Source organism: Microcebus murinus, chromosome 10 (assembly GCF_040939455.1).
Source record: "Microcebus murinus isolate Inina chromosome 10, M.murinus_Inina_mat1.0, whole genome shotgun sequence".
Classification (NCBI taxonomy): Eukaryota; Metazoa; Chordata; class Mammalia; order Primates; family Cheirogaleidae; genus Microcebus; species Microcebus murinus.
The window spans coordinates 72,824,143-72,838,602 of NC_134113.1; the positions used below are offsets into that span (position 1 = coordinate 72,824,143).

The following is a 14,460-nucleotide window of genomic DNA, read 5'->3' on the forward strand; positions in this document are numbered from 1 at the left end:
TACAGTTGCCCAATATAACATCTCTGACAAGGGCTCTGCTTAACAAAAGCCACCCCCTTTTTGAGTGCATGTTGTGGTGTTTAGGAAATGTTACCCAGTCATAATGAATAGTCCTATATTGACTTGCGAAGTTTTTTGCTTTATGGATCTTTGAGCACTCAGCACCCAGCCTGACTTCTACAGCCCCTGCCGTCTCATAGGGGCTAGAAGACAAAAAACAACTACATTTTCCAGCCTCTCTTACAGCCAGGGTTCTTATGGATTCAGCTTAGGTTCCGCCAATACGATGCAGTTGGGAGGATGATGGGGACCATTTTCCAGGGACTGTCGTGGTTGGCAAGCAGGTGTTAACTATATCAGTATCTAGTTCACCAGTCACCAGCTTGGTTAGTGCTGGCAGCCGTGACAGTGGCAGATGTGGTGGCAGTAACTGCAACAGCTGGTACCCCAACTTCTGCTCCTCCAACTCTTCCTGCAATTGTGTAAACTCCGAGTCCCTGCATTCAATAGGGATCTGCTTTCTGCTCAGGTATCTAGAGTGAACTGTTTTCTCCATGAACACTTGATACAGTATTCTGTTTTTATTTTCTAGGAATTTGGGAACATTAGCTTCCCAGAAAGGCCTAATTTTGTTTGCCAATTGAGTTTTTTATTGTTAAAACCGGATCTTTGGTATATCATAAAGGTTTATGTTTCTTAAATATTAGGCTCAACTTATATATCTGGTCATTTTCACATATGAATCTAATTGTTTCTATAGAACTTTTACTTGATCTTAGGTTAATATTCTAATAACTGATGTGTTTAACAGAGTGATTTGACCCCAAATAATTAATACCTTAATTAATTAAATTCAGTTAAGCATGTTAAACTATAATTACAAAATTTCAGTGTAACTCAAGGCCTTCATACACCTAACAGGGTAGACTCAGACACTTAACAAACCAAAATTTCCTTAGCAGTTAAATAGTGCTTAAACACCTGAGAAACCTGAGCATAGGGATTTAATACTTCTAGTTCCTTTAAACATTCAAATATTATTTATAAACCAAATAAATACCTTCCTGATAAAAGTCACAAGAGTGATATTAATTAAACATTTCAAATTAAAATCACGAGTACAAAATGTCAGATCGTCCTGAATGGACTAAATGTGTTAAAGAACAAATGTAGGCAGATTATAATGATGATTTTAAAACACTAAGTGTACATAGAAGTATTAAAATTATTATTTTGATTTCTGTCCTAACTTCTATGGTAGTTTCTAAGTCTTTGCATGATTACAAAGTTACTTATAACTAAGGAAAGCAGATTTATAATCTCAGGGTAGCTGAGTCCATTTGGTATGAAATCAAGGACCAAAAAGGCATCTGAGATCTGGGTATAGTCAGAGATTCCAGACCTGGACAAGGGTTTTGGGTGCTGGTTTCATTCCATTCTACCTAAGCCACAGATGATCTCTCTCTGCTCTTTCCTGCAGATTATCTTTCTTAGAGTTATGGGACTTTTGAAGCACATGTTTTTTCCAATTACCCAGTCCCCTTACCCAACATCTTTCAACATTTTATTATCTTAGTTGGGATGAATTCCTTGCTGTACACACACACACACACACACACACACACACACACACACACACACGAAAACTTAGAGTGCAACTAATCTCTTTCCTGCCTTTCTAGAGTTAATTGAATTCTGCAAGCACGTGCACACACACACACACACACACACACACACACACACGGCAGTTAATGTTTTTTTATGCTTTATTACCAATCTCATCAGTCATTTTTTTAAGAACATTATGTGGATATTGCTGACTTTTGGCCAAGATTTTAAAAGTCTAAAGAAAATGAAAATTTAGAGAACAATATTCCCTTAAAAAGGAAAAAAGAAAAAAAGAAAACTTCCTTTTTTCCTCCTAGAAACAAACTGTTGTCCCTGAGAGCTTAATAGATTTGAGCTCATGGGAAATGAAAGGCACTTCCAGGTCTAGAATTCACATCCTACTTCAAAGAGATTTTCTTGGATCAAGAATACAGAGCAGTTTGAGATATTTTAAAATCATTTTTGAACAAGCCCCTACTGGGGCCTCTGCTTTCAAGAGCTTTCCTTAAATTTTGGCAAGCAGATAATTAAAGCCATTGATTTGTTCTGTCTTTAGCTGCTGTAAATTATACTGAAGTCTGAGCTTTCTTGTAGGAATTTCTTCTGTATCAGGAAAACAATTAGAGAAAGGTCATTTCCAGTAATGCTATGCTTGGCAAATTAATCTTTTCTGAAAAACTATTCACGACATTAGTGCAATACAAAAACTCAAGCAATTAGTCTAACTCTTCATTCTTAGAGTTTTAGGCTAAAGTTCAACATTTCTTGACTCACTGCCCCGTGACTCATTATTTTGAAAAGGTGTGTTCAGGACTCAGACTCTGCCTTTGATAATCACAGCAATAAAACTCAAAAATGATGGTCAAAGTTATTGATGCAGTGCCTATATACAACATTTGTTTCTATATTCCACAATTATTCATTGATACTTGCTTATCCTTTTGAACTCATTGTTTTAAGAATGCATTCCATTATATAGTCTTACAGCTACAGACTCACAGTTTATCAAACAATTATAAAATATTTGAATTTGTCGTGGCTTTTTTAAATTTGTTTTTTGTTTTTGAGACAGGGTCTAGCTGTGTTGCTTGGGCTAGAGTGCAATGGCATCAGCACTGCAACCTCAAACTCCTGGGCTCAAGCGATCCTCCTGCCTCAGTCTCCCAAGTAGCTGGGACTACAGCCATGCACCACCATGTCTGGCTGATTTTTTAAATTCTTTGTAGAGACGGGGTCTTGCTTTGTTGCTCAGGCTGGTCTCAGACTCCTGGCCTCAAACAATCCTTCCACCTCAGCTTCCCAAAGTGCTGGCATTACAGGTGTGAGCCAATGCGCCTGGCCAAAATGTTGACTCTTTTGATGTTACTGTGTTCTAACAAAAACCAACCATCTTTTGTGGGTAAATGGAATCTAAGTGGTATAAGAAAGACATTTCTTTTTTTGAGGCAGAGTCCCACTCTGTTTTACCTGAGCTAGAGTGCCATGACATCAGCCTACCTCACAGCAACCTCAAAGTCCTGGACTCAGGCGATCCTCCTGCCTCAGCCTCCCGAGCAGCTGGGACTACAGGCATGCACCACCATGCCCGGCTAATTTTTTCTATATACTTTTAGTTGGCCAATTAATTTATTTCTATTTTTAGTAGAGACGGGGGTCTCTCTCTTCCCCAAGCTGGTTTTGAACTCCTGACCTTGAGCAATCTGCCTGCCTCGGCCTCCCAGAGTGCTGGGATTACAGACGTGAGCCACCGCACCCGGCCTAAGAAAGACATTTCTATCCCCCCAACAAAAGTTCTTGTTTGAGTAAGATATTTATGTCTGGTATGTCATAGTGCCTGAAATTCAATAATTAGAGATTAAGGCTTCAGTTAAATAGAAACCTCTTTTAAATTGCAAACTCTCTTAGACAAGTTACACCAAAAGTTCACCCATCATCAGAAGACCATATAAAATAAATCAGTGACATTACATAATAAATTATGATACAATAGAATAATATACGCTAAAGAAAAAGAATGAGTTGCAACTATAGGCATCGATGAAAATAAACCTAAATAAGATTATGTTATACAGAAAAAGACAATATAAAATGGGTATGATTCCAGTTATTTAAAGTTTAAAAACTAAACTAAAAAGAGTTAATAATAGATATAATATTTATGTGGCTTTAAAAAGCTATAAAGAGTAGCCAGTGACCAGGAGCAGTGGCTCATGCCTATAATCTCAGCACTTTAGGAGGCCACAGCAAGAGGATGACTTGAGGCCAGGAGTTCAAGACCAGCCTGGGCAACATAGCAAGACCCTGTCTTTACAAAGAATTTTTAAATTAGCCAGGCATAGTGGTGCATGCCAGTAGTTCGGCCACTCAGGAGACTGAGGCAGGAGGCTCACTTGAGCCCAGGAGTTTGAGGTTGCTGGTTGCTGTGGGCTATGGATGACGACACTGCACTCTAGCTGAGATGACAGAGCCAAACCTGTCTCTAAAAATAAATAACAACACCAATAATAATAATAAATTGAACAAAGAATAGCCAGTAAAAGATTTATGCCAAACTTAGGTCAGCAATAACCTCTGGGGAGGAGGGTACAGTTGGGGAAATTCATATGGGGCCTTCCAAGGTATTAAAAATGGTCTATTTCTTAATGCATGTATTATAAATTCTCTAGTATATGACATGATTTAAAACTTTAAAACTAATTTTATTTTATTCTTATATTTAAAGTATACAACATGCTATGGGATACATACAGATAGTAAAATGGTTACTACAGTGAAGCAAATTAACATATCCATCGTCTCATATAGTTACCCATTTGTTGTTGTTGTTGTTGTTGCTGTTTTGACAAGAGCTGATAAAAACTCATTTGGTGAGAATCCCAAATACAACACAGTTGTATTACCTATAGTCCTCAAGACCTCTAACCTTGTTCATCCTACATATCTGCTAACTTGTGTCCTCTGGCCAACATTTCCCCACTTCCTCCCCCTGCACCAAAACTTAAAGATGATTCATCTTTGCCCTGATGTAAAATTTTAAAAAATTTAAAGATGAGCTTCCCTGATTAAAAAGTGGAGGGGAGAAGAGCTTGAGGCAGGCCCCCTACACCACCCCTTTCCCCACCCCTATCTCTACCGGAGGCCATGGTGCACCACCGTGATCCCCGTTCTTGGTTTGCAGCACACATCCCTGGCTCCTGGGAGTGTCAATGGCCACCATCTCTCAGCTGAGTCTCTCTCGGGGACCAACCTTTGGGCAAAAAGTGCCATAGCCTGAGTTCATGCTTGCTTCCTGGGGAGAGCCCATGTCCACAGAGCAGTCAAAGTGAGAATAAAAAGGTCCAGCCCTTGACCCCTAATAAGATTCAGATGTGATGACATAAACACGCAAAATAATAGTAATATCTGGGGTTAATTGAAAAAAATGCCAGCTGGATAGATATCACTGAAAACAGATATCACTATAACATGACACATTATTATCAAAATTGTATGTTGTCAAGAACCTCTTCAACTTGTTGAGATGTTTTCCACCAGTCCTCTTACACACAAAAGTGTTTTCATGTTCAGAATACAAAAGTCCATGATGGAATTTTCAGTTTTGTTTTTGAGGATGTGAGGCATTCTTTCATAGATGTAATGAAAACAAAATATACAAGCCCAGGTTATGCCTTTTAAAGAAATATGCAAATGCTCCCACTTCAGTTTGTTGTGATGAGACTGCTGTTTAAGGGCTGATATGTGGAGATAAGGAATTCGAAGTCAAAGGGACAAAACACCTTTGCCAGCATTTATCTTTCAGTCATGTTTGAGAAGCAAGTGGTAACTTCCAAGCTCTGCGTTCAATAGAAAATATCACACTTTGGTCAGTTCTGCTTAACAACAAAGGGAGCTCTGAGGGGGACTCCTAAGTTATGCAACAAACGAGGAATTTTGGGAGAAGTGGAAAGTATCTATTTTGGCTGAAATGGAAATGAGTACAAAAATCATCTGAGAGCTCCTGAGTTTCATCTTACAAGAGGAATGTAACCCTCGCTATTATTTTGTTTCCTTCCTTCAGTCTTTTTGAGTAACAACGTCCATTCGGGTGTGAACCCAAGAAGTCTACCCACCTGGAATTTCTGGCCACTCCATCGGCTCAGGGATTCCTCTAGTGAAATCTCTTTCTAAAAATGGCACTAAGGAACATTTAGTGGGGATAGTATGACAGTTATTACCTCAATGTAGACATAAAGAAGCCAACATACCTCCAAAATAATCAACTTTCCCTTGGATTATATTAAGCCTCTGCCATCTTTGAACAAACCTAGACCTTTTCAATAGTATTCATCCCTTCATTCATTCAACAACAACTTATTTGGTACCTGTGGCGTGTCAGACACAGTGCTTGACACTAGATGAGCAAGATAAACGTGATCCCTGCCCTTGTGGAGCTTACACTTCATAGGGTCTGTGGCTTCACTGAAAATTGGCTATCTCCATATAACACTGAATGGTAAAGAAAAAGTTACATTTATAAGTCACTCTGAACATTTGTTCTAAAACTATTTCCCATGAAAACCCATCTATTAGACCTGGAAAATGGGCCTAGTACTGTTCTCAGTTTCTACCTGAAGAAACAGGCAGCTGTAGCTGGAAAGACAATTGCACACATATGCACCAGCCGCTAAGCCATTCATTTGCTGTTTAGCCTGGAGTGCTACAGAAATTGGAACGGGAAAAGCCTGCTCCCAAACTCACCCTAAAAGAAGGATTTGGACTGACAGCGATGGTTCCAGATGGCTGGAACATCACTCACAAAAGTCAAGTACAGGCCGGGCGAGGTGGCTCACGCCTGTAATCCTAGCACTCTAGGAGGCCCAGGCGGGCGGATTGCTCAAGGTCAGGAGTTCGAGACCAGCCTGAGCAAGAGCGAGACCCCGTCTCTACTATAAATAGAAAGAAATTAATTGGCCAACTAATATATATAGAAAAAAATTAGCCGGGCATGGTGGCACATGCCTGTAGTCCCAGCTCTTCAGGAGGCTGAGGCAGGAGGATTGCTGGAGCCCAGGAGTTTGAGGTTGCTGTGAGCTAGGCTGACGCCACGGCACTCACTCTAGCCTGGTCAACAAGCGAGACTCTGTCTCAAAAAAAAAAAAAAAAAAATAGAGACGGGGTCTCTTGCTCAGGCTGGTCTTGAACTCCTGACCTGGAGCGATCCTCCCGCCTTGGCCTCCCAGAGTGCTAGGATTACAGGTGTGAGCCACTGCGCTCGGCCCAATACGTAATAAATAGCTCTTGAATGAAAAACTGCTTTAAAGATCTTGTCAAGAGTAGTTAAGACAATGTCCTTTGCTGTCAGAATGATCTGGATTCAAGTACTGGTAAGTCTTGAACTAGACAAAAATAATGAAATTTCTCTCAGAATTTTTGTGAAAATTCAATAGAACAGTGCATGTAAAGCACTTAGCACAGTGCTCAGCACACTTAGTGCTTGTTTCACTAGTGTTTGTTGCTATTATTGGTATTATCATTACCAAACTCTGGTGTCACCTCAAACACCAAAGCACTCTATAGGAGGAAATTGTGGCTTTAAACTACAGGTCTTTAATTACTGAGGAGGCTGTGTATTTTCTATATTTTATTGGCACCATTGGGCTTTGTGTGGATGTGTGATTTGCTCGTTCATTTACCTATTGGAGTATTAGACTTCTCATTAATTCCTAAGTATTCCTTGCATATTTCAGATATGCTTAATAAGTTGTTTCTTACATGCATTATAAATATTTTTATCATTTCTAAAATTATAAGCAGAAGTTATTAACCCTTTCATCTATGGCCCCACCCTTTTTTAAGTTTAGAGAATTCTATCCTACCTCCCTATATGTATACTATTGTTTCTTTATTTCATTAATATTTTATAATATAACCACAATTTTAATGGCTATAAAACATACCAGCAGGAATTATACCATAATTTAATCAGTCCTCTACCTTTGGTTATTTAAGTTTCTCCAACAGCTTGCTATTTAAAATAATAACCTGATATGCATCTTTGTGCTTATCTTTTTTCATATTTCATGTGATCAAATATAAACATTTATAAACATTTATAAACATTTCATTGTTCCTATACATATAGCCATTCCAGCATTGTCTTACTAAATAACTTCAATGTTCCAGCTCTGTATGCCCATTCACTCTACCATTTTGACTATACTGGCTGGATATGGTGGCTCACATCTGTAATCCTAGCACTCTGAGAGGCTAAGTTAGGGAGAGTGCTTGATGCCAAAGGATTGAGACCAGCCAGAGCAACCATATCTACAAAAAAATAGAAAAATTAGCTGGGCATAGTGGCATACACCTGTAGTCCCAGCTACATGGGAAGCTGAGGCAGGAGGATTGCTTAAGCCCAGAAGTTTGAGGTTGCTGTGAACTATGATGACACCACTGCACTCTAGCCCAGGCAACAGAGCGAGACTCCACCTCAAAAACACAAAATGAAACAAAACAAAAAAACAGGTCATATTACTAAAGAGAATCAATCTGTATTTGAGAATCCTCCACAAAACATTAGAAACCCTTAATTCAAAATTATTTTTATTAACTTGTTTTCCAGAGTAGAAACTTTAGATAGACTGTCCATATAATTTATTGCCAAAACAGGACATTTGGGAGAGTGCAAGGGGTCATCCTAGGAATTAGGCTGAGACAAGAGGCAGATAAACCAGGGCCATGGTCACCTACTTAGAGGGAGCTTTCTCAAGTATACAGTGTGGACTAATGTTAGCAGTCCATAAGGTGATATGTGCTATGTATTTAGCAGTCTCAATGGGTGACATGTGCTATGTATTTGGTCACAATCTGACACCACTGTGTTCCTGGTTCCCGCTCCCCTAAAGCTTCTCCAAACTGTGCTTGGAGAAGAGTTAGATGAGACACATAATGACAGGAGGGGGCACAGGTGTCTAAGATTTCCTTTGGTTTTAGAAAAAGTAGCTATGGGAATACAGATGAATTGTTTCATTTGCTAGTTCTGTTAGTGAGAGCCTTCCCACCCATGAGCAGCTTTGAATGAAATCAGTGGTGGCCACAACTGCTTGGATCAGAGCGGAACAGCTTAGGTCCAGGCTGAACATTTCTGTAAATATGATATATGTTTCACTGGTTAATTGTCACTTTCTAAATCTTCATTTTTCGAAATTTGCCACAAAACAATTTACAGCCATGTAGACATGGACTTAAACTGGCTTCTGCTACTTAAGCAAGGTGAATACATTTTAAATCTCCTCTCTGGTATGGTGGCTTAACTAATGAAGGTAAAGCTAACAAACAATAAATGTGACCTTTGTCTAACATAATAGCAAACAGGCATCTCAGAATATTAGAGCTGGATGAAATTTTAGAGTTAACCTTATATAACACATTTATTTTTAAAGGGGGAACACCAAGGCCTAGTGTGTTGAGTGACTTATCTAAGGAAGTACAGCTAGTTAAGGATGAGCTGAGACAACTACCCATGTCTACGAGTCCTAGTCCAGTGATCTTTGGACCACTGATCTTTGTAACACAACTCAGAACCACGTTATTGTTCTGAGGATGTTTGACTTTTCCTTTTGGGCCAAGTAAATGCAAAGCATGTGTACCCATTATAATGGTATAGAACGTTAGTTAGAGAGATGTTTTCAGACTTGCTTCTCAGTAGATAATTGGCCATTCAGTGCTTGCAATAGAAGCACATAAAACTTATATTGAAGACACTGGGGGGAAAAAAGACAAAAATAGGCTTCATCAAAATGAAAATGCTCTCCAAAACAGACTGATTGCTTATTGTTTTGCTTCTCCAATGGAGATATAAATTCACTTGGCCTTGCTGGAAGGATAATGATGAGATGATTGATCTGCTTGTACACTGTACTGTGTCAGAGAGACCAGAAAATTACCAAGGTAACTTAAAAAATTGGAAAATTCCAAAATTTATCTTCACTAAAGACATTATCCTTTTGAACTAAGCTTTTCGAAATGTAATCACAACCCGTGTCTCTGAGATCCTCTTTCTATGAGGGAAGCCTGCTTTTCTCATCACACTAGCCAACAGCCAGGCAGCCTGCATTGCTTGCCAATCAGCCCTGAACCTTGGTCCTCACAAAAAGCCTGGGAGACAAAGTGCTGGTGAGGACTGCACCAGCCATCACCAAGCCCAGAGCAGAAGTGGAGGGTGTTGAGGAAAGGGTTCTGCAAGGAGAAAAATTTCAGTGCAGCAATTATGAAGGGAGACACAACTGCAGAGTGAAAGGGGTGGAACTGTTTGCATTCAACTCTACACGTCAATCACCACCCTCGTGCAAGTGATGTCCTACCCTGGTCATATTCTTTTTTTTTTTTTTTTTTTTTGAGACAGAGTCTTGCTTTGTTGCCCAGGCTAGAGTGAGTGCCGTGGCATCAGCCTAGCTCATAGCAATCTCAAACTCCTGGGCTAAAGCAATCCTCCTGCCTCAGCCTCCCAAGTAGCTGGGACTACAGGCATGCACCACCATGCCCAGCTAATTTTTTTCTATATATATTAGTTGGCCAATTAATTTCTTTCTATTTATAGTAGAGACGGGGGTCTCGCTCTTGCTCAGGCTGGTTTCGAACTCCTGACCTGGAGCAATCCGCCCGCCTCTGCCTCCCAGAGTGCTAGGATTACAGGTGTGAGCCACTGCACCCGGCCCCTGGTCGTATTCTTAACAAACGTTTCTCTCTCGCAGTCCCATCCTAATCTGCATGTTCCTCGATAATTATGTAGAAGTCATTCTCTCTGCTCCAAGGATTAGGGGTGGGAAAGGACCCCTGATCAGAAAGAGAATGTGGGTGAAGAACAGGACTGTTCAGAGAAACGTAACTTCATAGAACAATTTCATCTCCATGAGGGCAGGCATTTTTCTTTGACCCATCAATGTGTCCTAAGCCCTTAGAACAATGCCTGACTCACAGAATACTTTTAACAAATATTTGTTAAATGAATGAGCCAACTTCTGCATCCTTAACCTACTAGGATGGTAAGAAATCACCCATTATTGGGCTTCTTCCCCCTTCCAGGGTTTTATCAATATTTGATCATCGTACCTCAGGAAATAACATCTCTACTTTCCAATCTGTTCTGGTCATTCTAGCTATCCTTGTTGGCCAAGCCTGCAGTGGTTCTCTGAGACCTCCAACTGACACTCAGGTGCCTCCCTGCCTCACGGAGCAGAGGAACCCCAGTGAAGCCAGGAGCCCCAGATCTGAAGGGTATCAGGTCTTTCTTTTGAGGCCAGGAAACAATGCACAACTCTTCTGACAGATGTGGCCAACAGCCAGGTCTCTCTTGCCCAGGTTTGGGGGGGGGGGATGGAAGGGGTCTCTTTAAGCTGCAGGATTCTATCTCTTTCTTTTCTGCTTCTCTAAGCAGATTTCCTCAGACTTTATCCTGTCTTATGTTTTTGACTTTGGGAAATATAAAAGCCACAAGTAGTACCAGGATTATTCTGCATTCCTCCCAGATTCGTACCTTCCTCAAGGCACGGACACACGGACCTTGCTACAGACTTAAATGGATAGATAGATCGGAAAGTGGAAAGGGAAAGATTAAAACACAGAACACCATAAATATCTGAAAATATTATCCAGCCATATGAGTACAGGACCTGGTGCACGTGGTTACGGCGACTCAGACCTCCAGGCTATTCCACCAGCTATGCAGTGGCTTAAAAGAAAGAAAGAAAAATAACCTGTATAGAGCCTTCTCTACACTCTAATGTGGAAAGGAAATGCACATTTGGCAACTTTTTTTCTTTGCCTAATTATCCTCCTACAACCAGCATTTAAAAGAAACTAATCTCTTCTATAAAATGTTTGGATGTTATGATGACTACCAGCTCAAAGAACATTAAAGCCCCTTCAATCAACTAGGTTTCAACACACTTGGCTTATGTGAATTTGTATTTTTAATAGAATGTAATGGTCTTTCCTTTCTGTGAGAAGGACGAGCATTATTGATTTCACATTTTAATACAAATTTCACGGGCATGATGAGCCTGAATAGTAAAAGCATCTTTCCCTTATCCCATCTAATGCAGAGAAACTTCCTGAAAGGAACTAGTTTGGAACGAAAGGGGAGCAATTGCCTTGCAGGTGAGGATGGGCAGAGTGGGAGGATTCTTTAGGACTTTAGATGTGGGTTTCAAGAATAATGGAAACAGGACGTCATGTGAGAAGATGCAATTTTGAGGCAGACTGAGTAATAAATTATTACACAAAGACAACAAAGGCTTGAAAGCAACCTTTAGAAATTCTTTTCCTGTTCCCAAGTGGTAGGAAATGGGAATGTCGTGGAAATACTTCAACTGGCAGAAAAGCCATAGCTCAATCCCTGAAGTCACCTACAGTTTCTCTTCCTTATTCCTCTCAGCTCCCTTTTGCACCCCATGTTGCCACTCATGTTCCTGAAGAAACCTGTTTATACTTTAAGTCTCCAAGAGAAGTGATTATAATGATCAGAATTCCTCAAACTCCTTTCCGCTGTCATTTTGCTGTGACGGACAGCTCATATTTCAGCCCTACCTGGATGGATCTCTGCTGTACTCTTAGTGCATACCATGCTAAAGACAGAGACACGCTTCAAAATTAAGTAGAGACCACTTAAAACACTATCACTCTTTACTCTGTGCCTATTGAATGCTGTTATAATTGTTTACATTTGGAAAACCAAACCATATAAAACAGGGATACTTTCAAAGAGAATATTTATGTTGCATTTTGTTGTAGGAAAGGGTAATTGCAAAATAGATGTGCCCCTAATTCAAGGTCAGCTAACCTCAAGTTATTACAGTTGGGATAAACCATTACTTTCTAAAATACTTTTTTAATATGTATTCATTCACTTATCAAGCCAGTAAAAACATCAAGAATCAACTTGGTCACCTTTTCTTAACCCAAATGCAAGTCATGGGTACAGTCCCATAAAATTTTAGCCATCGATGTAATTCCAAAGGTTTTTTTATTTTTATTTTTTTAATTCAGGGGCCATGCTAATCTTCTCTGTATCATTCCAATTTTAGTATATATGCTGCTGAAAGAAGCACTAATTCCAAAGGTTTGAAAGTCCCATCCCACTTTCTATTATCCCTGTCTTTTGGACAAGCCTCGTTTTCTCTATTATACCAACACAAATTATGAAAGGAAAATAACTGATTTGAATGTATTTTCCAAAACTATTGAGGTCATTGTGCTGTCAAGTCTTACATAGCACTTGCTCTGATACTATCTTCTACACCAGACTTTGCTACCCCCCTTCATGAAATACAGCTAAACTTTAAGAAGAGGTAAAGCAGAACTCAAATATATTTTTTAAAGACTTTATAATAAATTTTGATCCCAGGTAGGAATTTTTTTGTTTTCCATCATCTCCAAAAATTCTTTTCCATTAAGTACAAGCCGTCAAGTAACACTGACATAATTTTCTAAGAAGTAGAGTTTCTTGAAGTGACTAATTAAACCACAATATGAAATCATACTTTCTGGTGTAAAATTACACCTTAAAAGCCAGATACTTGTGTGTCATATTGACCAGAATCCTCAAGAATGAAAGATTCTCTTCTGAAAAGGTTCAAGTCTTCCTTTGTGTTAGGTACTAAATAGAAAGCACCCTTTGCTGTGGGCTTAGGAGAATTCCCTGCTAGGCATACTGAAATCTGCCCCTCATCAAAGTGGTGGGACGTAAGACCACAGATCAACAGGTTATGATTGCAAATTGTCATATATTTTGAATAACAACATGAAAGAACACCCCCTTATTATTTTCTTCAGCATTTGGGATTATGTTATATAGGCTGCTGAATAAGTATCTAAAAATCCTATTGAAGTTACTATTTGGCAATAAGAAACTAAATTCACTGATAATTACACATGCAAAGAAACTAATTATTAAAATAAGGCTGGGCATGGTGGCTCACAGCTGTAATCCTAGCACTCTGGGAGGCCGAGGTGGGTGAATTGATTGAGCTCAGGAGCTCGAGACCGGCCTAAGCAAGAGCGAGACCCCCATCTCTACTGAAAACAGAAAAATTAGCTGGGCATCATGGCGTGCACCTGTAATGCCAGCTACTCAGGAGGCTGAGCCAGGAGGATCACTTGAGCCCAGGAGTTTGAGGTTGCTGTGAGCTAGGCTGATGCCACGGCATTCTAGCCCAGGCAACAGAGCAAAATTGTGTCTCAAAAGTAAAAAATTTAAAGAAAAAGATTGCATCTTGTTAAATGACTTTATGTTAAGAAATGGAAAGGTCCTCCAGTGAACAGCTTGGAGTATGAAACCCCCGATCCCTGCTCCAGAAACAAGGCATGCACTCCCACAGGTGCTGGGAGTGTTAGTTGCTGATGGCTCACACCTGAGTCTCTTTCAGCACATCTCCCTCCACCAAAGCGTTGCGCTGCAATTTGCTTCCTCCCCGTGTGCATTCCAAATTTAATTAGTCAATAAGAGGGTAAAAAGTGTGTCCTTTTGCCGCAATTCAGGATGAATTTGCTGAAAGGAAATCCCAGAGCCCACTATGAGATTGTCAGAGGCCTCTAATTACAAATTGTTCACAGTTCAGCTTCTCCCTCTGCTCATCTCCGCTTCCCCCACTCTATCACCAGTGTGTTCCCGAGAGCACGCCCTAATTATCCTCCTGCACACAGATCTCCAACTTAGATCCAGGGAACTCGACCTAAGAGAGTTGCTATTGAGATTGGTCCTGGAAATCGGACTCTAAAATGAGATTCTGGAGCTGAATCACCTGCCAGCCAGCTGTCAAAGAGAACCGCATCCCTGGTGAGTGGTGTATTCAAAGCACCTGCCATGCTTGGCCA

General features: G+C 40.1%; 1 pseudogene; it reads right to left on the minus strand.

The window, feature by feature from the left end:
- Positions 1 to 12,600: 12,600 nt before the first annotated feature.
- Positions 12,601 to 12,695, minus strand: LOC142873559 (uncharacterized; annotated as a pseudogene).
- Between the last annotated feature and the right edge of the window lie 1,765 nt (positions 12,696 to 14,460).